Source organism: Anser anser, assembly GCF_964211835.1.
Source record: "Anser anser genome assembly, chromosome: 15".
NCBI lineage: Eukaryota > Metazoa > Chordata > Aves > Anseriformes > Anatidae > Anser > Anser anser.
The window spans coordinates 5,514,297-5,540,030 of NC_139736.1; the positions used below are offsets into that span (position 1 = coordinate 5,514,297).

General features: G+C 47.8%; 1 protein-coding gene across 4 annotated transcripts in view; it reads left to right on the forward strand.

The window, feature by feature from the left end:
• The window catches only part of MAD1L1 (mitotic arrest deficient 1 like 1), a 353,458-nt gene that overhangs the window by 298,607 nt on the left and 29,117 nt on the right, over positions 1–25,734 (forward strand). The window lies entirely within an intron of this gene.

The window sequence follows — 25,734 nt, forward strand, 5'->3', positions numbered from 1 at the left end:
TGCTTTGGTCTTTGTCGGTGAAGGACCCGCTCCAAGTTTTTTGGGGTCTGTTGGTGGGTGTGCGGGGCTGTACCCTTGTTGGGAGTGTTAATCTGGTTGTGAGGTGGGCAGCAGTCATGTGAGGAATCTGACACAACAGGGAGCTGAGCCTGGGGCTCCCCAAATGATGCTTACCTCTCTGAGCTTAGCGTGCTGGGTTGCCTTGCCTTTCTTCTTTTTTTTATCTTGATGTTTCTGCGTGCAGAGAAGCATCCAATAGTTCTTAAAAGCACCTATAAAAATAGTAAGCAAAGACCACGGATGACACAAGAAATAGTACCAGATACAACAGGGAGTCAGCTCCTTCTTTTCCTCAGAGAAATTTTACACTACAAATGGTTTTCAGCAGCAAATATTTACAAGGGGAAGACAACAACAAATCCTTGCCTCCTTGCCTCCAGTGAGAGGAAAGTGCAAAATTCAGGACATTTTTGTACCGAGAGAGAAAAACAAGGCACTAGCTTACCTGGTCGTGCAGCGCGGGGAGTTTTGCTGCCCTGATGGAGATCAGGAGCCTGTGGGGTGTTCCTGGGCGCAGGTGAGGGTGGGGACCGAGGGGTGGGATGTGCTCAGGCAGATGAGGAGGGAAAAAAGGATGCCTCAGCATAAGGACCGTCTCTCTGAACACGCTAGGACAGATTGGCTGTGCTTGGCATCAGCTCTTCTGTCATTATCTGGCAAATAAGCAAGGAGGAATTTTTTCAAAGCAATTTCATTTTCCAGTATTGTACACGGTGTCCTGAAATGCCTTCGCTGATTGGATTGCTGAGGCCGGTCCAGAAATGGACATTGTTTACCAATTGGTGCTGTACTCTTAATAGATCTTTTCAAACTCTTTTTGAGAATTAGATCTTGGATGCTCCAAGTAGAAATAAATTGAGTGGTGTGGTCGATGCGCTCTTTGTATCAGTGGAATAGACCTCATTAGAGCATTGTACACAAAGGCTTAGGCTGGACCAGCAGAAACAAATGGAGTTCCTGGAAATAAGAATCAACTGAGGCTCGAAGAAGACAGTCGCACATATCAGGAAGGAGGCATCCATCGGGGACTCCGTCTTTATGGTTATGCCATGTTCCCTTTGCCGGATCCCTGTCGGGCTTGTGAGCTGCAGGGGAATGCAGAGCGAGGGTGCTGGCACAGCAGGTGTCGTGAGATGAGCCAGCCCATCCTCTCCCAGCCTGCAGAGTCTCAGGCAGCGTTGTGGCAGGCAGATGGCACTTATTAGCTGTGCAAACTTAATTAGTTCACATCAAAGTTACTGGAAGACATTTCTCTGGGGAACGGATGGTTACCATGAGGCTCAAACCCTACTTGGAGAAAGGGAGATATTAATATTGAATGCAGTCGTCTCTGGGTTTAGATGACCTTGCTTCTGATAATAAAATCATGCATTTTCCAGGTTTTTGCATGTTCTCTTCAGCAATGCTGTTGCTCGTAGTATTGAGATTATTTCCCTTGGGGAGGGTAGAGACGAATAACCTCCAAGAGTTGTCCTCCATAAAATTGTTTGCCTAAGCCATCCCTCACTACGCTGGAGTTTGCATGCCTGTTTTGGAGGCAGATAAATAGGCCAGCAGAAGGCACTGATACCAGCAGATTCAGGAGTGTGTAGAAGGTGGATTGCTGTTCTCCACATTCCCAGGTTCTGCACAAGGCGATCTTCTCCAGCTCGGCAGCCTGATGCTGGCTGTCAGATCGATTGGGGAAGGTGGAGGCACAGCCTGCTGTGCTCGGCATCCTGGTCACATCTCGTCTTCCTCTCAGGTAGCTTAGAGCTGCTTCCCACAGCCCATGAAGACATAAATAACTGTGCAAAGGAGAGCAACCAGCCAGCTCAGCCATCAGAGGGACCTCACCCACAAATTTTGGATAATACAGGCAGTTTCTAGCGGCTATATCGGAGTTTTGTGGCCTAGTTCTTCCTCTCTGGAGGGTTTTCTGACCTGCCTGCATAGCCTTGAAGTTGAATACCATTCTGTTTGTTACTGCCTTAAAAAGCTAAATGTGTTTTTTTTGTCTTGGTTTGTTTTTTGTTAGTTTGTTTTTGGCAAGTGGTTATACATGTTTTTATTTAGGACACAACCCTTTTGTCTTTCTGGTTTTTTTCCTTTCCCAACCAGCTCCTGCAGAAAAGGTTGTTAGGATTCAGGGGAATAGCTGACTCACGTGGGCAGTTGATGAGATTTTCATGTATAATTGAGCCTCTGAAAGGGAATTTTCCTGTAGGCATTGCAGGGAGAAATAGTTCTGACACAATCACTGGGGGGTACCGGTGGGAAGGAGATGTCCTTTAACTGAGGAGACCGGGAGGAAACTGGGGAGTTTCACTGGTGCTGTAGATCAGTGGTTTGAATGAGAAGTCATTACTTCCCGTCCTCTTGGGCAGTGACCCACATGAAATGAGTTTGGGTTTAGTCCAGTTCTCTGTGGATAAGCTGTTTGCAGAAAGCAATCATCGTATCTGGCATGGGCAGGCACCCTAACCAGCTGTCCAGCACAGGGCAAGGATGCAAATATGTCGTGGAGGCCAAGCTGCAGTTACCTAAAGTCTGGGTCAGGGCTTTCGCTGTTCTCTACTACCTCAGTGCATCTTGCACCTTCTCCACGGTGCATCTCCACCTTCTCAGCTTCTGACTGGTGCCACAAATGGAAGGGGACAAAAGCTGGAGGGTTTTGTGCCTGTGGTGTGGTGTTGAGCCTGCCTCTGGTGCAAAACAAAGGGCAGGTTAACGGGGATTTTAACAGATCTCATCTCTTCAGGTCACGTCCCATCACCTGCCCTGGGCGGCCTCCTTTCATGCAGTGCCACCCCACCAGCATGGCTCTAGGACCGGCTCCTTGGCCACCTTGCTTAAGAGCAGAAGAAGCTGAGGCAGAGCGAAGCCAGCTCCATCAGCTGGAGCTCTCTTGCTGACCTCTGCTCAGCAAGGGCCCTAAACCTTCTCAGTGAGCTCGCTGCTGCTTTCAAACGCTGCGGCCTTGAGTATGAGATTTGCAGTGGCTCCAAGGGCTGAGCAGCACCTTGTGAGAATCGAGTCTTTCAGAGTCTCTCCAAAGCAGAGGTGTTTCTTTTAGCATAAATAAGTACCTCTCTGATTGAAATGATGCGTTTCCAGGCTGATGAGCAGTCTGAGGCAGGAGCAGCACGCGGCCTTGCCCTGCTGTTCCCAGAGGCTGATGTCTCCAGGACAGAGCGGTACCGAGGAGCAGGTCAGTGGCTGGCTCTCCCTTCCCACCGTACGCACCCGTGGTCCTGCCCGCTCGTGGGTGAAGTTTGGTGGTTGTGTAGCCTGGGGTTGGAGTGGTCAGCAGATGGGCGCCGAGTTCAGCCCGATGAGTCCTAGTCAAGCAGCAGGGCTGAGGCAAAGTTGCTTCGTGTCTCATCCCATATGGTGGCTCCTGCTGTCACTGTTCTTGCGGGAAAAGCTCTGAGCGGCCTCCTGGTCTTGAGTTCAGCCCCTGCCTTCTCCTCGCTGAGTAAAAGACAGCGTTGGAAACTCCGGTGTTTCTGTCAAGTGTGTGTCACCCCCCGGGAGTGACACTTGGCATCTGGTTCTGCTGGCGTGTGGGAGCTGGCACTGCCTCGTCCCCCGTGGGTGCTCCTCTGTCACCGGGCAGGGACAGGGTCCCAGTGGGGATGAACTGGTCTGGCACCCTGCAGGTAAACAGGGGCCAGGCCTCGCCTCAGGCCTGTGGGCAGAAAGGCAAAATAAATTCATGAAAATTAATTCTGAGCAGATGCCTGAACGGTCATCTGGTGGTTGAGGAAGGGACGGCAGGACTGAACTGAGGCAATTTGGGTGAATCCAACTCGCTCTTCACGTCTTCTGTTGGAAACTGTCACTTGGGATTAATCTTCCCTACGCGATGTAAATTCTTGCACTTTTCTCAAGCACAGCAACAGGCTGAGGGACTTGCTGGGTGGCACTGTGGTGTGTAGGTCACCGGTGACACAACCGGCCCTCAGGGAAGGCCAGAAGAGCGTTTGGAGTTGGTGTATCCCCCCTGTGGGGAGAGGGGATGCAAAACTGGAGGGCTCTGGATCCGAATTTTTGTAAGGACTCTGTGGTCCGTGTGGGTAACGTACACAGTGCTTCTGGATGTCGTTGTTTTGTGCTGCCTGAATGCTCTCATTCCACCACCTGTGGTAGTTTGGGCCTCTTTTAGTCTGGAAATGCAGCGAAATGCTGAGGGGTTGGCACGGTGCTCTGAGGTGGAGCATGTCCGAGTCTGCTGAAGAGGAACTGGCTCAGACGTAGCTGGTTCTGTTTGTCTGCACAGTTGTAACCACACGTTCTTCCTGATCACTTAGAGGTCTGCGTAGATCCAATTCCTGTTTTTTTTTTTTCCCCCTTCCTCTACGATTCTGGGCTTATTAGCCCTGACAGTTATTTATTTGTCCTTAGTTGTAGGCTGAGGCGGCTTTATGGAGAATGTGGGAAGCATGTCTTTTCTAATTAGACCACAGTCTGTTGTCTGTCTGCCTTATGGGCAGGACACAGCATGCTGTTCTGCAGTTTGTAATAGCAGGAAGCCCTGGATGCAGGAGGTCACACCAGGCTTGTTTTGAGAGGTTTTACAGCAACAACTCACAACATCGGTGTTCCTGAGACTAAGCTGGAAGCAAAACCTATGGGTTTTATTCTCCTCTTGTTTCCTACAATGAAGTATTTAAATTGTATAGGGGCATAAAGAGGTATGAGAGGAACTGAGAGCAGCCAGCCATGCCCAGGCAGACTGCTGGTGTTGCAGGAACGTCTTCCACCTTACTTGCCGTGTCTCCGAGCGAGGAGCCAGCACACATGTAGCATCCCAGCTCTGGCAGGAGTTGTTCTCAGAAGTATTGCAGCAGCTAATGAGGAAGGAACATGGGCTTCATGGAAGCTCACACCTTTTCTTTTCCCAGCATGATCCCCTGCAGAACGTGTGTTATTTCACAATTACGAGACTGGTAGCTTTATGTAGTCTAGTAGCTTCTATAAAAAGTGAAAGGTACTGTGCCTTGCTCTTTGAATTCAGTGGAATAATCTTCTTGCATCTTGCTTGACAGTGACAGACAGGAAAGGTACCTTGAGCAGAGCAGCTCCTGGTTCTCTGCTGGCAATGAAGGAGTGAAGCTTGTTCTTATTCCACCAGGGAAACGGAGATGGAGAGACAGTTGTGAGAAGCATATCGCCGGCCTTCCTCTGTTTGACTGAGGACAGAGAGCTCAGCAGAGCACTCATCCATGCCTCTTTCATTTGTCCCTGATTTGAGCAGAGGGGACTGTAACAAGTCGTGTTCATTACCAAACCTTGCAATTCCAGATAAGTCTTTAAATAGCAGCTTTCCTCATTCTTCAGTCGCTGGCTTAATGCCCAGGGAAAATAGTGGGTTGAGACTATGAAGCAACAACTTCTTCTTTTTTCTCTAATAGTGCTTTCAAACTGTATGTCTGTTTAGAAACATTAATCATTGTAACTACTGGGTAAAAAATCTCCTGCCTGTCTTTACTCTTACCTGTGCAAGGAGATGACAACAGTGAGCCGGTGCTTTCGGTGGGTGATTAAGGAGCAGAAGGGCTAAGCTTTGATCTTTTCTGCTGTTGCAAACTGTGCAGGGTTAGGCTGGGTTAGCCCTGCGGTGGAAAACCTCAAGGAAAAGTCCGTCAGAAGGTTTTGCATTTAAAAGCACCCTTGTCTGAGACAGCCATGGGCATGGCACGCTGTCAAGAGATGTTGCATTGCCTAAGGGCCTGCCCTGCAGAAGGTACATGGAGCTGCTTGTAGTTCTTGATGTCTTGTGGCATTTTTGTAACAGTAAGAGTAATTCTTGACAAATATTAACATAATTACATTGCCCCCCCACCTCCACAGGTTTAACAAAATGTGGTTGGTGTTTACATCTCCTTTCCAGCCTGTGCTGTGTTTGTAAGTGATGTTAAACAGGGGCTGCGTGATTAATAGCATGATACTTCAAAGTGTTTCCAGACAATAAGTATCTAATCCGGTTTGGTTTACGAGGGAAAAGAGATGCTACTGTATTATTTCTAGCATTTTAAGTTTGTAAATCCCTCTAGAATCTCCGAGAGGCAAAATAAATCCCATACACGTGACAGTTATGTTGTAAAATGGTACAAGATGCCAGGCAGCCTCCCTACCTGTCTCAGATACCTGTTGCACGTGTTGTTCCCCCAGTGCCTCCTGCCTGCCAGGTGTTCATGTTAAAGATGAGGAGGGGAAAGTGGGGGCATGTGAGGTTGGAGGCTTCTCATGTCGTGCAAGGGGCGTACGAGGCAGCTCGCGGGCCGTTCCTAACACGGAGCGCCCTCACCAGATGGTGGAAGTCCACTGAGCGCAGGGCATTACCTGGGGCACTTTGGAGCACCTGGTGCTGACTTCAGAAAGAGGGTTGCATGGCTCATTGGGCTAACACAAACGGTTTTGACTGGTGCAGTAACTTGCTCCTGGATGAGCATTCACGTAAACTAGACACACAGGAGAGGAGATTGTGGCCATGGGTTGTACTCGTGCTGTTCTTCAGTGCAGCTGGGGACATAATCGCTTTCATCAGCCCAAATTCCTAGAGAAGAGGCAACACATCTGAGCAGTGTATGTCATCTTCACTAAGCTTTGACTGCTCCTTATGTCTGCTTCTGCAGTATCTGCTTGCATACCCACTCCCTCAGGAACCTGCGTTATCTACTGAGGAACTTTTCAGAGGGACAGGAGCAGACGGAGGGGTAGATCTCAGCTCTTCCCATGGCATTCCTTTAGGCCACGTGCATTTTGCAGAACAGCCGTCTGGGACAACCTCTGTTTTCTGCAAGCTCCCTTCTGCCATTTGTTCTGCAGAATCCCCCCCAGACATGACCGTGGGGGTGAGACCTCTCATCTCCCCCTTTCCACTTCAGCTCAGGGCTGCCCTGTACTTTACCATCTTCCGACAGTCCAGGAGTGACTTCCTTTGGCTTTTCTTCCCTGCTTTGCTGCTAGCAAAGGAATTAAAACCGGCAGGTTTTTGTCCTTTATTGCCGGCTCCGTTTAAACACTCTGCAGGTGCCGTGCAGGTACACCGCAAGCACTGCTGTCCGTCTCTCTATCTCCACCTCCGAGTGTTTTTAGCTGTCAATAAGCTCTGGATAAAACCGCGGTGGTGACAGCTGCCAAGCCAAATGCAGCAAGTCGGAGGTTGGAAAGGCAGCTCGCTGAATAAAGAAAACAGGTTTAAGAGAAGCAGAGGGGAGTTCAGTGTGAGCATGTAGAGGAGGAAAAGAGCAAAAAGCCGGTGGCAGGAGCTGGGCGAGATAGCCAGGGTGAATAAAGAGCCAGACAGCGTGCTTCGCGAGCACGTCTCGTTTGTTCCTCTCTTCCGAACGGCTTAACCGAGGCCTGCAATTTGAAAATCAACTTTCCTTTTGTTTTTAAACAGTTTGGTGCCCAGGAGAGCATCAAACAGCTTCGGTTCGAAATCAAAACGCGATTGCGGTGGTTGTGTTGTCATCGTCCCCGTTCCGCCGCTGTGGTCTTTGCGAGGAGGAGGCGTCTTTGGGGAGCGGGTCCAGCTCGGCTCGTTGCTATGGCAAAGTCTCTGCTGATGCCTGCTCTCCGCCTGTAATTGCTATTCAGCAGCTGCTTCCAGTGGTCGTCTGGAGGAACTCGCACAAGTTAGGGCTGTGAAAATCCCTCCCCGTACGTTGGCCTTCGCTGGAACCGAGCTTTGACAAGAGAGATGCATTAGCTTCCAAACTCGCCAGTAATTAGGTTGGTTTGGGTGTACTTCGCTGGAAGTTAAGGCTCTGGAGCTGGGAGAGGAGGGTGGAGGGGGAAGGAGCAACTTTAAAATCAATATTGCAAATGCAATGCAAAAGAGTGTAATTAGCATGTTTTGCAGGGCCTATTAATTCCTCTGAAATGCTGTTTATTAGGCAAAAGAACTTGGGAGCCCATCAGTGGATTAAACAGGTTCTGTAATGAAATGTAAATGGTGTAATTGGGCTTGTTCTGAAAGTATTTATTCTTCACCTGTGACCCGCTTGATTGCGGTTTGACAACACGAAGGAGTGTGCATCTCTTCGTTAATGACAGCTAATTCCCTGGAGCTAATGGAGTGGGACGCCCAGGCGCATGGCGCTGGGAACGGCAGGTCGTGCCTGGAGCTCCGCAGTGATTGGCACCAATCCGAACACAATGTAACTTTAATTACAGTAATTCCAAATCCAAAGCAAGCATTTAGCTGCCGGAGAGAGGCTCTTAATTTTGCAAATAGATGCCGTATAATGCGCTGACCTTTTATTAGACAAATATTGGGATGGGTGGGAACGCTGTCCTCCAGGATGCAGGTAACGTTATTGGCTCCCATTAGCTCAGTGGAAATCACAGAGGCACGTTCTCACCGCCAGGTTAGCCATATGGACTTCTTTCAACATGCAACCTCGTGGAGCCAGGAGGGAAATGTGGTGCTCTATGTTATTTAAATGCAGTCTCTGCATCAAAGCATGAAATTCATCTGCTGCTCCTCTGCCTTATGCGTGTGATTTTGGCTGGGTAGGCCGCTGGGATTTTTTTTTGTGTTGTTTTCCCTTTCTACAAATCGTCTTTATACAAACCGTGCAGTGCTAAATATCTCCAGGCACACAGCAAAGGTCACGCAGCACTCTTGGAGGAAGAGAGCAAAACACTTGGTTTTGTCTGGCGTTATGGCATCCTCCATCAAGGTGTTTGGTAATACCCTTCCATAGGGTTGAGACGTTTGAGCACAGCCACATGTCCCTTCACTCACAGTGGAGAACAGCTGCCAGTGCAGAGACCCGGTGTTCTTCTGGGAGGGAGGACTGCTCAGCACACACCGACAGGGACCAGCTGTCCCCCAGCTCTCCTCCTGAAACCACAAGCCTCCGACCTTGCCTTCTGTTCTCTCAGACTTTCTCTTAGCCAGGGGTCTTGTTCGAGTTGAAATGAGCCGGGCAGGGAAGCTTTCATCCAGGCAACGGCCAGGTGTGTGTGGATGGGTTTGGAATAGACCCCCAGGGAATTGCTGTGGGCTGTCACCTTCAGTGTTTGGAGCAGAAGCAATACGATTTCTGCATGTAATGCCTTTCTTTTCTGCTTCGTTATTCTTGCTCCGCTGCCTCTTTCTGTCGAAGAGCTGCAAGGCAGAGATGTAGGAGTGGAAGCGTGGTCAGAGGTCTCTGTGTCACACTGATCTTGGGCTTCTCCACTGAGTTGGGACATGCTGGGAAGAAGGCAGAGTGGGAGGCAGCTGTTTGCCAGGGGGAACACAGCACGACTGGTCGACATTCGGCCACCTGAACAAATGGATGAGAATCATCAAGCAGGGAATACATAAAGGATGTTAGAGAGAATGAGAAACGATGGGGGTTTGATGCTGTGGAGCGGCGGCCAACGCGAGGCAGTTGGCTGAACCCAGTCCAGCAGAGAGATGAGAATAGTGGCAAATGGGAGGGAGCATCCTAGCGAGGCCAGGCACGTCGCTGTTTCCCAGCAGATGGCTTTCCATGCACATTGCCTAATCCCAACAAAAATAACACCTTCTCTGGATGCACTCGTGCTCCTGTTCATGTACAGCGGTCTTTTTGCTCTGGGTTTGGGCTTTGTGGAGAGCCAGTCCGTTGGCACGCAACGGGAGAAGAGCACAGCAGAGGGAGAGCAGCCTCTGGCTGCAGTGTGGCTGCATCAAGCAGGGTCTCCTGCTGTTAAACGAGTCCTGCTCCCCAGCCCCTCTCCCTAAAGCACAGAAGACACAGTTCTCATGGAAACCTTGGTGGGAAGTGATAGATGGAGGGGCCGTGTTAATACTGCAAAAGAGATTTTCTGGGTGAACAAAAGCAAAAATAATTATGGGCATTGTTAGAAAAATCAGAAACCTTCAGGCTTACCTGCCTCTTTTCCCTCACCTTTGCAAACGTGCCAGTCAGGTCCCTGACGATGATTCCTCTTGCTCCTGGCCCATTGAGACTGCGTGGCCTCTCCCAGCCCTCGCTGCTCGGTCTGCTCTCAGCCAGTGGTCACCAAAGCCTTCAGCGCTCTGAGTGTTTTCTGAAATAGTTTTTAATAGGCAGCTCTAGACCACAGGCAGAAACCAGGCAGATTGCACGTGGCCCATAGTGCTGACAATAAGCCCAAAATAGAAATATTGTCCATATCCTTTATAGAAGCCCAATTTTTGGAGTTATTTAATCTTGCAGCTTCCAGATGCATGCTTCTGGCTGCTGGTGAAACTCAATCTGGCTTTCTAAATTCAGATGCTTTTCTTTTTAGCGCATACAGAGATTGTATTTACCTGAACTATCTGTACAAACATTGAAGTGTTCAGGCAACTGGTACAGATGATAGAGCTGCCTAAGAGACTGTCCTAAATGTTAATTTTCTTAGTGACAGCACAGCCTTCTGAGCACTGCTGAGGTGCAGACCACGCGCGTGTAGCCCAGGGATGTTACTGCAGGGTGTTATTGGGGACCGAAGCAGGGCTGCCCAAAGGCATGACCTCCCTTCCATTGCTGGGCCTTTTCCTATTTAGCCTCAAAGCTTTTCATGGAAGGAACTCTGCCTCTGACGTGTCCCGACAAATACCTGTTGCGTTTTGGGCACTGAACAAGTAAGAACTAATGACTGTACTGGAAAACCATTGACTGGATTAATGCTGCTGCTATAAGCAAACAAGGCTGTTGGCTGGGGAGCAGCAGCAGGCTGCTCGGCGTGAGCGGCAGCTCCTGGTCATTAATACAGGGCTTTGATCTCCGAAGTAAGAGGTTGTTCCCCCATGGCCCTTTGGCGTGAGGAACCGGTGAGAGTGACAGCAGTAAAACATGGCCATTTGAGAGGCTCCTCCAGCGTTTTACTGAGATTAGATCTCCGAGAGGAGCTGTTAGAAGGAAGAAAAGATGGAGTGGCAGGTTATGTGACCGCTGTGGCTCATTAATATAACAAAATTTATGTCCAGAGTACATGCACAACTGGTACAAACCAACTCGGAGGAGCTGATTTCTTCCTTCTCCCGCTGCTGCCATTGAAAGCCTCTGCGGGGAACGCGCTGGCTCCTTCGGCAGCCTCCTGCATTTGCTCTGATCCTCTGGCCTCAGTTGGTGGAGGCTCGGCTGTGCCACCAGGGTGGGCTCCGTGTTCTGTGCCTGCACAGCCTCGGTTGTGAGCGGCACAACAGCTGGTTACAAAAAGCCATCATGGGCACGGGTGTCTGACAGCCTTTAATCTCGCTGGGTTAGGGCTTTGTTTGTTTGTTTCTTTTTTGTCTTCGTGAAATTTTCAGAGTATTGAGACACGGTTGCTGAGAGGTGATGATGGAGATGCTCGTTTTATTGAATTTCGACCCCTGTACCAATAAATCATAACGCAAACTGATGGGAAAAATGATCTTTCACCAGTGTTAGCACTGCCAGAAAACAAGTCAATAGAGACCAGACCTTTTCACCCAAAGGTCCCCAGCCCAGGTCTGGGTCCTTGCCAGAAGTGACAGATAATCATTGACACTGAGCAGCAGTTTTTCTCTCCAGGAAGGGTTTTTGACCTTTATCTCTTTCCTGTTAAACAGCAGATGAATGAAATGCAAGCCATCGTGGCCTTGTGTCCAGCTTGGTGGCCTGGAGTCCACGATGCTACTTCTTGTTATCCAAAAAGGAGAGGGCTTGAGTCTGCCCTGGCCATGGGATACCCGAGGCACGACTGAGCCTGGCTCCCCTCCTGCCTCGCCACACTGCTTCTGTGGGTTACCGGTTGCATTTTGCTGCTTGCCATTAATTTCTTCCCATCAGTACTAAATTCACTTCCAATTAAACCACTCGAGGAGGCCAGGAGGAAGCAGCACATGTGCTGAACGTTGCAGTTGTTACCACTAGTAGGGAGAGAAGGCTGTGTGAGTAACTGATGAGGAGAGAAGCAGGGAGCAGCCTTCCCACCCCATAGACCGGCCAAAGCAGTGTTTGAAAACCTCCTTTTCCCAAGTACTGCTGAGAGTGGTGTGCGAAGCGTTGCTTTGTTTTGGGGTGAAGAATGTACCAAGAAACAAATGACAGAATTTGCCTTTTTTTTTTTTTAATTCATTCTCTGGTGTTTGCTGCCAGGTCTGTTTCGTCCCAGGTTTGCCTCATTCCTAGAAATGGGATCAGGAGCTCAGGGAGACGGGATGAGCTCTTCCCAGCTCCCGCAGCCTGACTGCCGTCTCCCAGCTGTTTTTTCCTTGGTGCCATAAGGCAGATCCTCCTTCTCTCCACCCAAAGCCCATTTGCTGGGGCGTGATGCCATTGAATTACCTAGCACTTCTCGATTTCTAGCTCTAGTTTAACATTTGCCAGTTACTGCGTGTCTTCCCCATATTGTGTGTCCCCCCACACCCCAAGATAGCTACCCTGGCATCATGCTCACTCCCAACTGGTACGCCACTGTTCAGCACCAATGCAAGCATAGCAAAACCACTGTTACCACTTAATTTAAAGCAAACTAAAATGCAGAGCAGGGATGATGATGAACAGGAGCGTTGCAATGAACTGGAAAGGAGAAGATGACATGCTGAGCCTGGGTTTGGAGCATTTCAGATAGGAGGAGTGTTCATGTAACCTAAAAGTGCTGAGAACTGAAAAAGCTGCGTTGACAGAGCAGAAAACAGCTCTTGTTCAGAGCAGGATTTGAGGAGAAGAGGGATCTCATGGCATGCAGAGGAGAGCTCCAGCCCTGTGAGTCCTCCCACAGAGAAAATGCAGCTAAAAGAGGGGAGCTAAAAGAGAGGAGAAAGCACTCTTCAAGGCGACTTGGCAAGGAGGAGAGTAAAGAGAAGCACATGTGCAAGAGGAGTGGGCGGCGAGGGGAGAAGTGAGCCAAGATCCCCTGTCAGCATCAGAAGAGATGGCTGTGTAGGTAATTTGCCACACAGGCAGGAGAGGGGAAAGCAGCCTTTGGAGGAGAGAACAGTTGGCAAGGGCCTTCAGAAAAAAAGACAGGCACTGACTCAGCAAGCAGCCTCTTGTCCAACGTAGTGTGCCTCTTGTGGGGTCTCCCAGCAGCATCTCCTGGCACATCAGTCTTTGCCTCTATCCTCTCCCCTCTCCATTGAGGTAGCGTCAGTGATCTTTGAGAAGATGTACAAAGACAGCCTGAAACCACCTTCCAACATCATCTCCTTTGTTGACCTATACAAAGAGAAGAGGACGAAGGAATGGTACCGTAAATATGTGATAGAAACCTAAGCCATGTCACACATGCATCTCCTTTTTTATCACATCATTATTTTAACCTGGATTTCTCTGAAAAAGAGTGGAATTTTTTGCTGGGCAGTCTCTATTTCCTCTGTCTCACCTCAAGATCTAAAACCATGGAGAGGCTGGAGATTTCCTTCTAATTAACTTAACAAAGAGTAGGTTAATAAGTAGCTTGATCATAGTCTGAGTTCCTATATGGGAAGGCGATTTGGGCTAGTGAAGAGCTCTTTAATCTATTGGACAAAAGCATAACAAGATCAAATACTGGAAGTAGAAACCAAGAAAGATTAGAAATAAGGAAATTCTTTTGTTACAACAGGGGTAATTAACCATCGGAACTATTTATCTCAGTACGTGGGGGATTCACTATCACTTTGAAGTGTCTAAATGAAGATGGGATATTCTTGTACAAGAAATGTTGTAAGTCAGCTAGCAATTACGAGCCTGATGCAGGAACTGCTTTGCTTAATTCACTGGCTTGTGCTTTTCATCAGTTTAGATCGGCTGATTCTTACAATTCTTTTGAGCTCCGCAATTTGTGAACCTAGGAGAAATGAGGGGTGCTGCCGATGAACAGAGCACCTGGTAGTGCAAATACTGGTACCAGCAAGTAGCAGAAGGGTGCAAAAGACTCTTTTGAAGTAGGAGAGAGAAATCTGTGGCAGCTACCAACAACTAGGTGATTCTGCTGAAAAGCAAATGGCTTTCCTGAGCTTCAGTAGTGATCGGGCTGCAAACGCGCCTTACATCAGAGGCAGCTGGAGATGTTGTCGTCTCATCAGACTAGTCTTTGTGTTTGTACTGTCACAGGATTGAAAACGCAATGGCTTTATTCGTCCCAGCTCGTAGCATTCATCTTTCAAGCAATTCCCCAACATAATTAATCCACTCACTGGCATACCTTCTTGTTATCATCACTCGTTTTAAGGGTAAGGACAGTTGGGGTGGCGCGGAGATTGCATTCAGGCAATTAAGGAAAGAAGTTGTCAGAGCTGGGATTAATACTCAAGGCTCCAGAGCACCATCTCATTTTAAAATTACTAATGAAAAGCTAAGAAAAATATGTCTGCCATTGGCCTGAATTTGATCTTTGTTTCTTTAATAATAATAATAAAAGCAGGAAGGGGGCTGGAGGAATGCAGAAGCAGCGAGCAGGCTCCGCTGGGAGGCTGATGGGGAGCACCAGAAGCTTCAGAGCTCGTTTGTATCTCTGGCAGCCTGACCCCATGGTGAGGATAATCAAGTTGAAAATTAAATCAAATTTCAAATGTTAAACCAGCCAATTAAAAACGCAATTGCATCAAAACATGCATTTTTAAAAAGTTTTTGTTTACTCTGCCGTAAATAATTTATTTAGCAAGAAAACTTTTGTTTGTACAAAATACTTGTTAAATTGATCATGAGGGGTGGAGGGAGCAGAGGTGCAGCTACGTGGAGGCGCGGCAGAGCAGCAGTTAACCAAAATGTCACCTGAAGTTCCCTAAAGGTCTGGCTGAAGAAGTTTTATGGGGAAGGTCTTTCCCTACCGGGAGCAAAACACGATGCATCTCTTTTCTAGGCTGCATGACTGTAGGCATGATTGCTGTTTGTGGCCTGCCCATTAACCTGAGAAGTGTCTTTCATCAAAGAACGTGCCGTCTCTTTGCTTTGATTTCCCTTGATGCCTCTGTTCAGAAGAGTGAAGAGCCGGTGAGTTGGGTACTTGGCTCTTTGGAAGTTATCAGTTTGCGTGCTCTCAGCATCAATTTTCTCTGGTTTCCTGTGTTTCGGGATCTCTCCTGTATGTTTACACAGGTTGGTGTTTATTTGGCCTGTGGCCTATTTAGGATTTTTTTTTAAAACTCTCTTGAGATTCCTCTTGGAATTTCTTTGTTTGAAACTTTGTGAATGCTTTTCAGTAATGAAATGTGTAGGATTGCAGGTGTGTCTTTGTGTCTCTTCCTCCACTTTTTACCACATGAGGTGAGGGTTGCAAAGAAAAGTGTATCAGGAGGTTTCTGAGAGCTTCTTCCTTCCTACTTTTACCACTTCTTCCCCTTCTCCCATCACCCCCTTTCACCTAAATTAAAGAAGTAAAATCTGAAAGCAGCAGCCACTGCCTGCTTTGGGGGTTTAAAAGTAGTCACAAGAGCCAACTCCTCTCTGCAATGTAGCAGTAAAACAAGGTGGGGTGAGGCTGGTGCATGTATAACACATCGGTTATTCTGCCGGACTTGGGACAGACAAGTGTAATTTTTAAAAACTAAAGTAATGACGGAGTTGCTGAAGAAGCCTGACAAAAATAGGAATATCACGTTATGTGAGGACCTGGAGAGGACTGCGGGCAGTGTGTCAGTGGATCAGTGGTTGATAGAAAAAGGCAGAGCTGGGGTCTCCCCTCAAAGCCCAAGGGCGGGTGATCTGCTGCTTTGCTTTGGCTATGGTTTGTAGATTTCCGTAGCAAGGGGACAGAGACCCAGTTCTCCCCCGTGGGGCTGGGAACGGCACGGTGATGCTGACCAGAGCAAACCCTCCGGAGAGCTGCTTGCTCGCAGTTTGTGATTAATGGAGGAGCTGGGCCTAGCTTAAGAAGAAATTGGTTGGAAAGTGCTAAGGTGAATGTCTGAAGAGATAGAGTTTGCTTTCCATCATCCGGCAGCGGTTAGTTTTTGGGGGCAAGGAGGAAATCTGACATTCAGTGACTTGAATTTCTGATGTTTCCTCCCATCCCTCAGCCTCCTCCTTGTTCAGGGAAAGACAGGGACTGGAAGCAGCTACCACAAGTTTGCAGCTGCCTGAACTTTTCGTTATTAATTAATCCCCTCTTCATTCGCACAGCACTCCCTTTGCCTCAGACAGTGGATAATAAACACCGATCGAGCATGCAGCGATGATAAATTATCTATTTAATAATTAACAAATTAGTCCTAACAGATGGAACCAAAACAAAATTGTGTGTCTGCACACACAGCACACGGCTTGCCTCCCCCCGTTTGTCACACGGAGATGCCACCAGAGATGTAGGCACATCTCAGGTTCGTTGCCCTCACCTGCCACCTGGGCAAGCCCTGAATTTACCTCTGGGTCTGCTGTGGCCTTTTCTAAATCTGGTATTTTCCATGTGCCAGCAATGAACATAAATGAGGCGGGCAGGAGGGTGTAATGAAGGAAGAGCGTGATGGAGAAGAGAGGGGGATCCCTGCTTTTTTGGTGTTTGGGTACAGGAGACCCCTGCAGAAGGATCAGCTGTCCGCTGTGATCCATCAAATTAATAGAGATTGTAGTCCCTGTAATTCTTCCTGCTATTATCCAGCGAAGAATAAAAAAAAAAAATGAATGCACTGCTGAGTTAAATAAACATGAGGCACTACAGTCATATGAGCAGAGTATCCTGTGAGCTAACTGTGCATATATTATTCATCTCCAGTTATTATTCATGACCTTTCCCTCACACCGTCATGGTTCCATCACTTGTGAATTTATAAGTTCATTAATAATGAGTGAAAATTAATAATGTATTTTCATTATATCCATTGGGTATATTTACAGCATTCATAATGCATTCAAATAACTGGTTTGAGGTGTAAAAATAAAACCATAGCTCTTCCATGGGCCCTCACCTTTTTGAAGAGTTACTATTTTTGTTAATAATCCTTCCTGCTTCCATTGCAGTACGGCCATGCTGTGTAATAGCCTGCCATCTGCCACCATCATGCTTAAAAAGGCTTGAATCAAAGCAGGAAATATCATTATTGTGTGAGATTAGAAGAAGATGATCCACAAATTAATCACTATTGAAAGCAACACCAAAATTACGAGAGTGTGGGAAAGGTTTGAAGTTCAGCTGTTCCCTTCTCTTCTCCCCCACCAGTTGCATTTGTTGGGTATTGAAGAGCACAGTCATGTGGAAACAGGAACATCTGATCCTCCCGGGCTCGGGGGAGCACCAATATTATACTTTTAAGGTACACAGGGATTTATTCCGGATGTTGCTTTGATGTGTACCTAGGACAAACATACCATAGCAGGTTATGCAGTTATGCTTTATTTTAATTGGAAGACGCCTACCTCGTTTCCTTTCTCGTCTGGAGCATTTTAATCCTCCGGAATTTTAGAACATGGAAGTTTTTGCAAGCTTACCGTTTCTGTTTTAATTTTTTTTTTCTCAAGGGAAAAGCTCTGAGCCCTCTTCTTTTCCAGAAGACACCTTTCCCCAGCTCTGTCTTGGAAACCGGTGGGAACTGGAGGGCACTGGTGTGCAGATGGCAGCTGACATTATGCCATTACTGAGCACAGTCTCTAGGTAGGAAATGTGCCCAGGCATCCTGCAGCAGAGGTGGCGGTCGGAGCTCCGGGTTCTTGCAGTGCATGGGCTGGGGCACTGCATAAGTCGTAGCCTAGAGTATTGAGTGTCTTCTCCTTTGAGTACCGAAAGATGATCCAGAGCACTGCGAGTGGTGGTCTATGAGCAGAGACACCGGAGTCTAAAAGTTGGAGGCACACCGATAGCTAAGTGGTTAAACATAACTAATCTGTTTCGGTTCCACTCCTTCCCTTCTCAAGGATTCTGATTATTCTTATTTTACTTTGTCAGAAGTACTTTGAGTTGCATTTCTCTGGTTTTATTTCCTTGTTCATAGCCCAGTGGTAACACTCAACTGTAAATAAAATTCACCTTTTATCTCTTTCCTATTATAAGCATAGGCTGCCTGCTTTTAAACAGCTGCAAGAATATTGGGTGTAATGAAGGTACCGCCTTCAAAGCACGTATTTGATATTCAGACAGGACAGGAAAGGCTGCCTCTAGCCCCGTGGAATTGGAAACACTTAATATAAGAGCCGGTTGGATATCAGTAGGAATGTATATTATTTTCTCTTCCAACTAATAGGATTTTTAAATAAAGCTGAAGCTGATACGTCTGGCTGATTCCCTGCCCTTTGTGAGAGTTGCAGCTTCACCAAATGGCAAAGAATAGAACAATGCAATTTCTGGGGATCCTGCGTGCTTGCTAGGAAATGGCTGCAAAGAGCTGTAAAAGAGGGAGGTGGAAGAAGAAAGCCACAAGCAAGGGACAGCAAGAGAGCTTTTTGTATTGGCTTTAATCAAAACATAATGAGGAGTGTTGAAGCATAAAGCAAAGGAGGGATTTTGCTTGTGTCAGGCTGGAAGAGGGAGCCATTCATTTCACTCAATCATTTTGAATTGCTTTCTAGAGCATTTGCCCATACGTCTTCTCCAGCCAAACACTTTGCTCTGCCTCTCCCCATTCTTTCCTTTGGATTTAAACTGAGTCTGTATTAAATTAAATCTCTCTCTTTGCTTCTTGTTTTTCGTGCTCGCTTATTGAGCCCGTTTTCAAGCCACAGAACAGTTTTACAGAGTGCTTAAGTGTCCTAAGTGAGCTGGGAGCCTGTGCAGACACTTTTTCCTTCGGAGAACATTGTCAGAACAAGCCTGCCAGTGACTGATGTGATCTGGAATCAGCAAGTGTGTACAGTGGATAAATGTGCCTGACGCTTTGTGATAGAGCTGGTAATTACATTTCACAGTGAGTGGTATTAATAGTGAAAGGAGGCTCTGGCATGCTGCATGAGAATTGGTAATAGGAGAGGCTGTAGGGAGAAGAGGGACTCATTTATTAACCTGACGAACTATGGAAAAACGGACTTTTCCTTCAAATGCAGAGGAGCTCTCCTTGATGTGATGCCCTTTTGAGGTATCTCAGGGTCTTTGGTGAGCACTGGTGATACTGAGCCCTCCTTTCTACCCTTTTACCCCCATCATGCCACCCTTAGCTCTTATGACTTCCATCTCTGCTTTTGCTCAGCCCCTTTGCCCTGTGGTTTTACTCAGCTTTCTAAGCACTGCTGAGCAGAGATGGTGCTTTGCTAGGGATTCACAGTCCTCGAGATGTGAAGATTAAAAGTTGCAGATTTTTGAACCTGTAGAAGAAAAGGTGGTGAATCTCGGAAGAGTGCCTGCTGTTGGGCCGGTGCAGGTGATTAGCAGGTCCATGGGACAAGCATCCTGCATAACAGGATTTTCCACCACTGTGGTCCTGGGGACAAGTCTGTGCCTACGACGGAGACGTTCCTATTTCAGGAGAATTACTGAGAGGCAACAGAAACTTTCATGAGTCAGTCTCGCATTCGCAATTTCATATCATTTTCCATAAAAACTGCATTTGAGAGAGAGAGCTAATCTCTCCCAACCTTTCCTTTTATTCATTTTCCTCTGGAAGTATCCGCTTCCCCACTCGTATCTCCTTTACATTCCAGCCGCTCTCTTGATTTTGCTGGGGTTTGTCAGCAGTCACTGCGTGCCCAGCGCTGTGTCCTGCCTCTGGGCTGCTTTTGTTCCAGCCCAGCAGCGGTGTGGAAGGGATGGTGCCATTCCAGCCGGTCCATTAGTGCTCAGAAGGGATCTAACATGCCTTCGAGCAAAGGTGTTGCAGTTGATGCGCGCACTGCTGGGCTGTGCAGCTCCCTCCCGGGGTTCCTAAAAGGAAAAACCTGCCAGCTCCAGGAAGGGGGACAGCAGAACAACAGAAATGAGCCTGAACTGGAGGGAATTGCCAAGGTTTGAAGTTATTAGAAGTGCTCCAGAACTAGGATGATTTAACAGTGTGATTACTTCTTAATGCAATACTCACAACGTTTTTTATTAGATTGCCCCCCCCACCCCCCGCCCCGGTTCTTTCCTTCTAAATGCTGTAGAACCAGACTACCTTGAAATAAACACCTGGAGCTGTTATAGCATATCGCTCAGTTTAATTAACTTTTAAATCATATAACGTCACCTGGATACCTTTCTAAATTCTATGAGCCTAGGAGGCAGCGGTAGCTGCAGCTCTGTTCAGATGCTGCCTTTGATAAAATCACCTTCTGGAGACTGCTGTGTTCTCCTCCGCTTCCTCCCTGTCAGCAGTGCTCTCGTTCAAAGAGAATAGTCTGTAACCGAGCGCGTCGGGGCTCAAGGGCTCAGAAACGTGGTCTCACGGGGTCGGGGTCGGATAGTGCCCTTGGGACTTTGGGTCAGTGAAGCAGTTCTCTGGCATCCAGAATAACTTGATGCTGATGGTTTCAGAGGCTTTGCTGCCGGTTTCATGAGCTCTGTGCCGTAAGACAGGTCAGTGCCCTTGGTCGTGAGATGGCCTTGCCCAGCACGGGACAGGCAGAGGGGGCCATGCGTTAGGAAGGGCAGCGCTACGGAACAGGGTGCCGAGGGCTGCCCCAGCACGGGTGGGACAAGGAGCGTGCATGGAGCAAGAAACAGGTCATCGCTGGGCTAAAGCAGTGCATGCACATAACACATGGGAGGAGGGAAATGGCAACTTGGAGGGTTAAAAGTCCAGATACTCGAGTGTGAAAAGACCTGCTGGTGAGAAATGGAGGAGTTGGGAAAGGCCACCGAAAAGGTCTCGCGTCTGCTAACCTCTGAGGTGGGAGTTGGAATGATCAGCCGTGCAACAATGCCGCTGCATCCTCTTCATCTTTATTTAAAGTTCTTCCTTTTGTGCCTGAGCCCTTTGCACAGCCTCAGCGGTGCGAGTGAGACAGGCTGCTGCCAGCTGTGTGCCGTCCCGCTGCGCGCCTGGCCCTCCTTTCATGGTACGGTTCGCACGTCCGGGATGTTCCCTCCAACTCCACTGATCTGCAGCAACCCAAGTGATTCTTGGTTGGTTTATTTTTTTTATTTTTTTTTCTCCTGTGCTCTGAATGTATGTATTCACCATGCCTCGGAAACAGGAATCCTACATAAATGAAAGTCAAACCAAAAGATTCCCGAGACCGTTAGTGTGTAGTGCCAGCATCAGCCCTGCAAGAATGAGTGGGATGGCTGTTACAAGGCCCTTGGCAGGTCAACTGATGGTGCATTTGCAAATGTCATTAAGCTCCCGGGATGTCTCTATGACAGTCAATGTGCAAGTTAAAAAGCTCCATCATTTCCATAAAACCGGGAAGGAGCTGTTAAGTTAGCACGCTGTATTTTGATCTCTGTCCTTCGCAGCTCTTCCGACCAACTTTTCCGTCTTTTCCCCTCCCTCTGCGAGACGGGAGCGAGCTGAAGGGGCTGTTCCACATTGCCACGCTGCCGAGCATCCCCTGACATTGGTGCTTTGTTTCGTGCCGGGCAAGGTCAGCCGTGGTGCTGGTGGAGCAGCAGGCAGGAGCTCCCAGGAGATAATCGATAGGCGAGTGTGGGGGACGAGGGAGCAGGACGGAGCGATAGCATCTAGCCCATGTTTAATAAGAAGGGCAGAGAGACGCAGGGCCACGAAGGGGGAGGAAGGCGGTAAGAAATTCAAAGCCTGGCGAGAAACCGCATGACAATGAGGCATAGGTGATAGCAAAACGATAAGTCAGCAGAGCTGGACGGCGTGGTTATGTCCAGCTTTTCAATTCCAGGCAGGTACTGCTGCGTTTGCAGCGGTGACTTCTCAGGAGCAGGAGACGCGCCTGTGAATATGAAAACCGCTGGCAAGGGGACGGGGAGAGGAAGAGGAGGGGCGGCAGGGGAAGGCTCTGCGCTCCCTCCCCGTGGCTTTTAGCGCAGGAGGAGCACAGGGAGCAGGATGTGTGGACCAAGAGCCAGACCGGGGAGCAAAGGGAACATTTGCTCCTTCATCTCTTCTTGGTTTGTAGACTGGTGCTGTTGGAGCGGTGCTTTTGCCCCTCCTCGGGCCATATCATGTTGGTGCAAAATGAACTTGGAGAACCTGGTGCAATTCCCCACTGCTTCCAAGCACGCTGCTTGGCAGTGTTACAGGCTCTACGGGCTGGTTATGGATGGGCCTGTAATAGACCCGTACATACAGAGCCAAAAATTAATAGCCTCCCGAGAAAGAGCTGAATCAGATAAGTGCACCTACTGCAAGGCCGCCGGAGCAGGAAGGCCGTATATTTTTATTTCAAGTTCACGAGTCGCCCACCTCTGAAGCCTCAATCTGCTGATAAAGGCCTGGTTAGCTTCAGATAAATATGAATGACACAAAATGCTGTTTCAACAGGATCCGTAGGTATTTTGTGCCTTTGCTTGCGACACAGGCTCGGAAGGCTCACTCCTACCAGCCCAGGTGAGTTCAGGCACCTCGAGTGAACCCCTCTGGTGCTGTAGGCAGTGATGGAGCTGGCAGGGAATGGGGGCATTGCTGTGGGTGCTGCTTGGGTTGGCTCTGCACAGCCCAGGGAGCTGTGTGCCTGCTTGTCTTGACCCACACTAGTCATACTTCTCTGAAGGTGAACACACAGAAGTACCTGGTTGTGCCACAGACGGCTGGAACACGCGTAGACATTCGTGGGGATATACGAAGGAGAAAGTTGTGTCCGTTGAGTGATGCTGTGGCTCTCCTTGGTAATCCCTCCCCCAGGACTCCTGCTGATGTTCCAAATGCTCCAGCCTCAGCACGCAGATGCCGTTTTAAAAAGAAAAGTTGCTTTGCTTAACGTATTTCGCTTCATCTATCCCTCCAGCCTCCCTCCCTCCAAAATAATTTCGACTGCTCAGGCCTCAGAATAGGCAAGCTTGCTGTTTCAGGCTGATTTAAAATCTTCCCTTAGTGTCATGCAGTTAGGAAACAGAAATTCATTCTGTTGGGAAAGGAAGATGCATTGCTTTCCTGTGGCCCCAGAACTTGCATCTAGCTGGGGAAGTCCTAAATTTAATATACTGTAGTTTAGTGACATGTTTATCTACAAAATCTCTACTTGCTGTTTTTAAAAGTCCCTGTTTGGACTTCTAACTGGCAAGGGAACTTGGCACACACGCATAGAGGTTATATATATATATATATATGTATATTTATCTATTTTTTATGTATGTATATATTTGTGTTTATATATACATATATGTATGGAATAAAAATTATCCAAAAAACTATCCTAAAAGCGTTTATAAGCTCCGATTTGGAACACGCAGCCTGTTACAGCTCTCATCGCCCTCTATTTAACTTGCTGTCGTGCTCTGCTCCAGGCCAGCAGGAGCGGCTGTGCGGGCAGCTCATGCCGTGTGATGAGCTGTGGGCACCGCCAGGCTGGTGCCCTGGTCCCCCATCTTCAGGCCCTTTCTATCCGTGCCCTCTAAATCCTCCCCATACACCTCTGAGACACCGCAGGGCAAAGGGCAGGTTAGAGTTGGCATGACCCTGATTTTTTTGTGTTTTGTTATCAGGTCAACACAGCTAGATATGTGGATTCAGGAACAAGCAAAACGTACCAGTTGGTAGTCTGAGGTTTTCTATCTCTTGATGTTGGAAGGCAGAATCTTTTGAATTGTCCCTTTTTTCTTTTCTTTTTTTCAGAACAAGCTGTTTAATATTAACGCTGATTACCCAATTGCTCATTTCAAGAAGAGCAATAGCAACTTTCAGAGCTATGGGGACTTAATTTTCTTCTGGATTTATGGCCAGCTGCCCAGATCTCTCCAGCATGGTTTCTTTTCTCCATCTTCTATATTTTTCCAGAGAATACTTTAAAGACGTATGGGTGTAACCTATTTCACATTGGTCGTTGGCTTTTCCCGTCTTTTCTATCTCTGTATTAAATAGAACAGTGCGTTACGATATTTTTAAAGTTTCTACAGAAGATGAAGCCAGTCAGGAAACAGTTATTAATACTCTGGGAAGGCTGACACATTTGACATACTTGTCTGCAAACCTTCAGCATCTAGGAGGTGATAGTGGATAAGGTAAGGAAGAATTTTCTTGAGAGCATTCAGGGAGAGAAAATGAGAGAAAGCTCTGCTCTTCCAAGGCGTTTCCTGAGGAGGTTCTACTGCAAATTACCAAGAGACAGTATTTTACCACCTCTGAACTATAAATGAGTTTTATTTAAGTTTGAGTCTGCGTATGGAGCTTTCAGTGCTCGAGTCACTCCACCATTTAGTGCAGACATCGCCCTGGTACTGCGAGCTCCATGCATGAATTGGCTCCGCATTTTGAGACGGTATCATAGTGTCTCATTAAAGCATTAATGCTTGGAGAAATTGCTAAATCCTGATGGGTTTTCGACAAGCAGCCCCTTGGGAAGAAAGAGAAGTGTCACAAAGCGCTCTGTCAACAGGGACCAGCGTAGCTGGCACTTCCCATGCCGTACATCATTTCCTAGCAGTACATCCCCACTCTCCCCCTGATAGGATGAGAGATGTATGAATCAATCTTACTGTCTGCTCCGTGTCCTATAAATTAGAGAAAGATGCGGCTGGTTTGCCTTTTGGTTTTCTGTGGTCTTTAATTGCTTCTCCATTATATCATCTAGTGTCCCTTTCTCCAGCCTCTTTCACATCCATCTTTGAGAATGATGAGCAGTCGAGTGTGATATGCCCTGAAGGTGACTGTCAAAACGTGCTGAATTATGCAGTGGTCCAGTATTCCCTTTCTTCTCTTTCTCCTTTGAGTATTGCTGGGAAAATAGCTGCGTCGTTGGATTCAGGGGTCAGGATTGCCATGCAGATTAGGTGGGAGACTTTGGATTTTGCGTGATTTAAAATGTAAACTTAGGCTGGTCTTTCTATATACTGAGGCTTTACATTGCTGCTGGTATAATCCTGGGACTCTGTGGACTGCTACGCTCATCCCACTGTGAGCACCGGTTTGTTCTCTCCTCTCTGCTCCCAGGTTTTTTGTTTAGTTCCAAATGACTGACTTAATTAGCTTCTTGACGGCCAGATACTTTTGTGTAATGACATTTTCCCAGGGATTAATCTGATTTTTTCCTACTTAATTTAAGGTCCCTGGAACTAGCGTAGTCCCGACTCTCTACGTCTATCACTACCATAACACCATGGTTAAAGAACCCTTCTCTCCCTGAAGGCAGAACACGAAGCGATGCGTGTAGGCTGCTCTGACATTATCCTTGATAGCTGTGCTCGGCTTTGGCGGCGGCTCACAGAGCCAGGTGGCTTCATCCAGCTGTCTCCATCCGCAGCGCAGGCAGCGCTTGGCCGAGCCAACGCTCCCTGAAGTCTGAGCACCCCTGCCTGGGCAGCCAGTTGGCGTGCTGCGGGCTGCGGAGCCGCAGCGCCGGCGACGTGGTGAGCAAAGCTGGCAGTGCAGATGTGCCCCGTGTCACCAGCACCTCCTGCCTGGCCTTCTGCATGTCGCGAAGGGAGCTGAGCCCCAACAGCAGCACAGCGCTGCTGGGCAGATGTGTTTTATCCTGGACTGGGTGTTATTAAAGGTTGGTGTGGCCACGACATTTAATGAACACATTTTTTTTACTTTAAACCTGAAGTACAGCCTGCAGGAGATGGAATGCTTTTTAGGCTTCTTTAATATAATCCAGGATTTTGTATAATAATAATAATAGTAGTAATACTTATTACTTATCTGGAACCTACACGAAATCATTGGCGTTTGCCTTGCCGCCCGCCTAATGTGCGTTTTGCTGATGCACAACTTCTGGTTGATACTGTTGCATAAATAAAATAGGCCTTGTTAATTTCAAACTCCTTGTGAAACGTATACATGTAAAAATGTAAAGCTTACTCACAGAAAAAGGGCAAAATCAG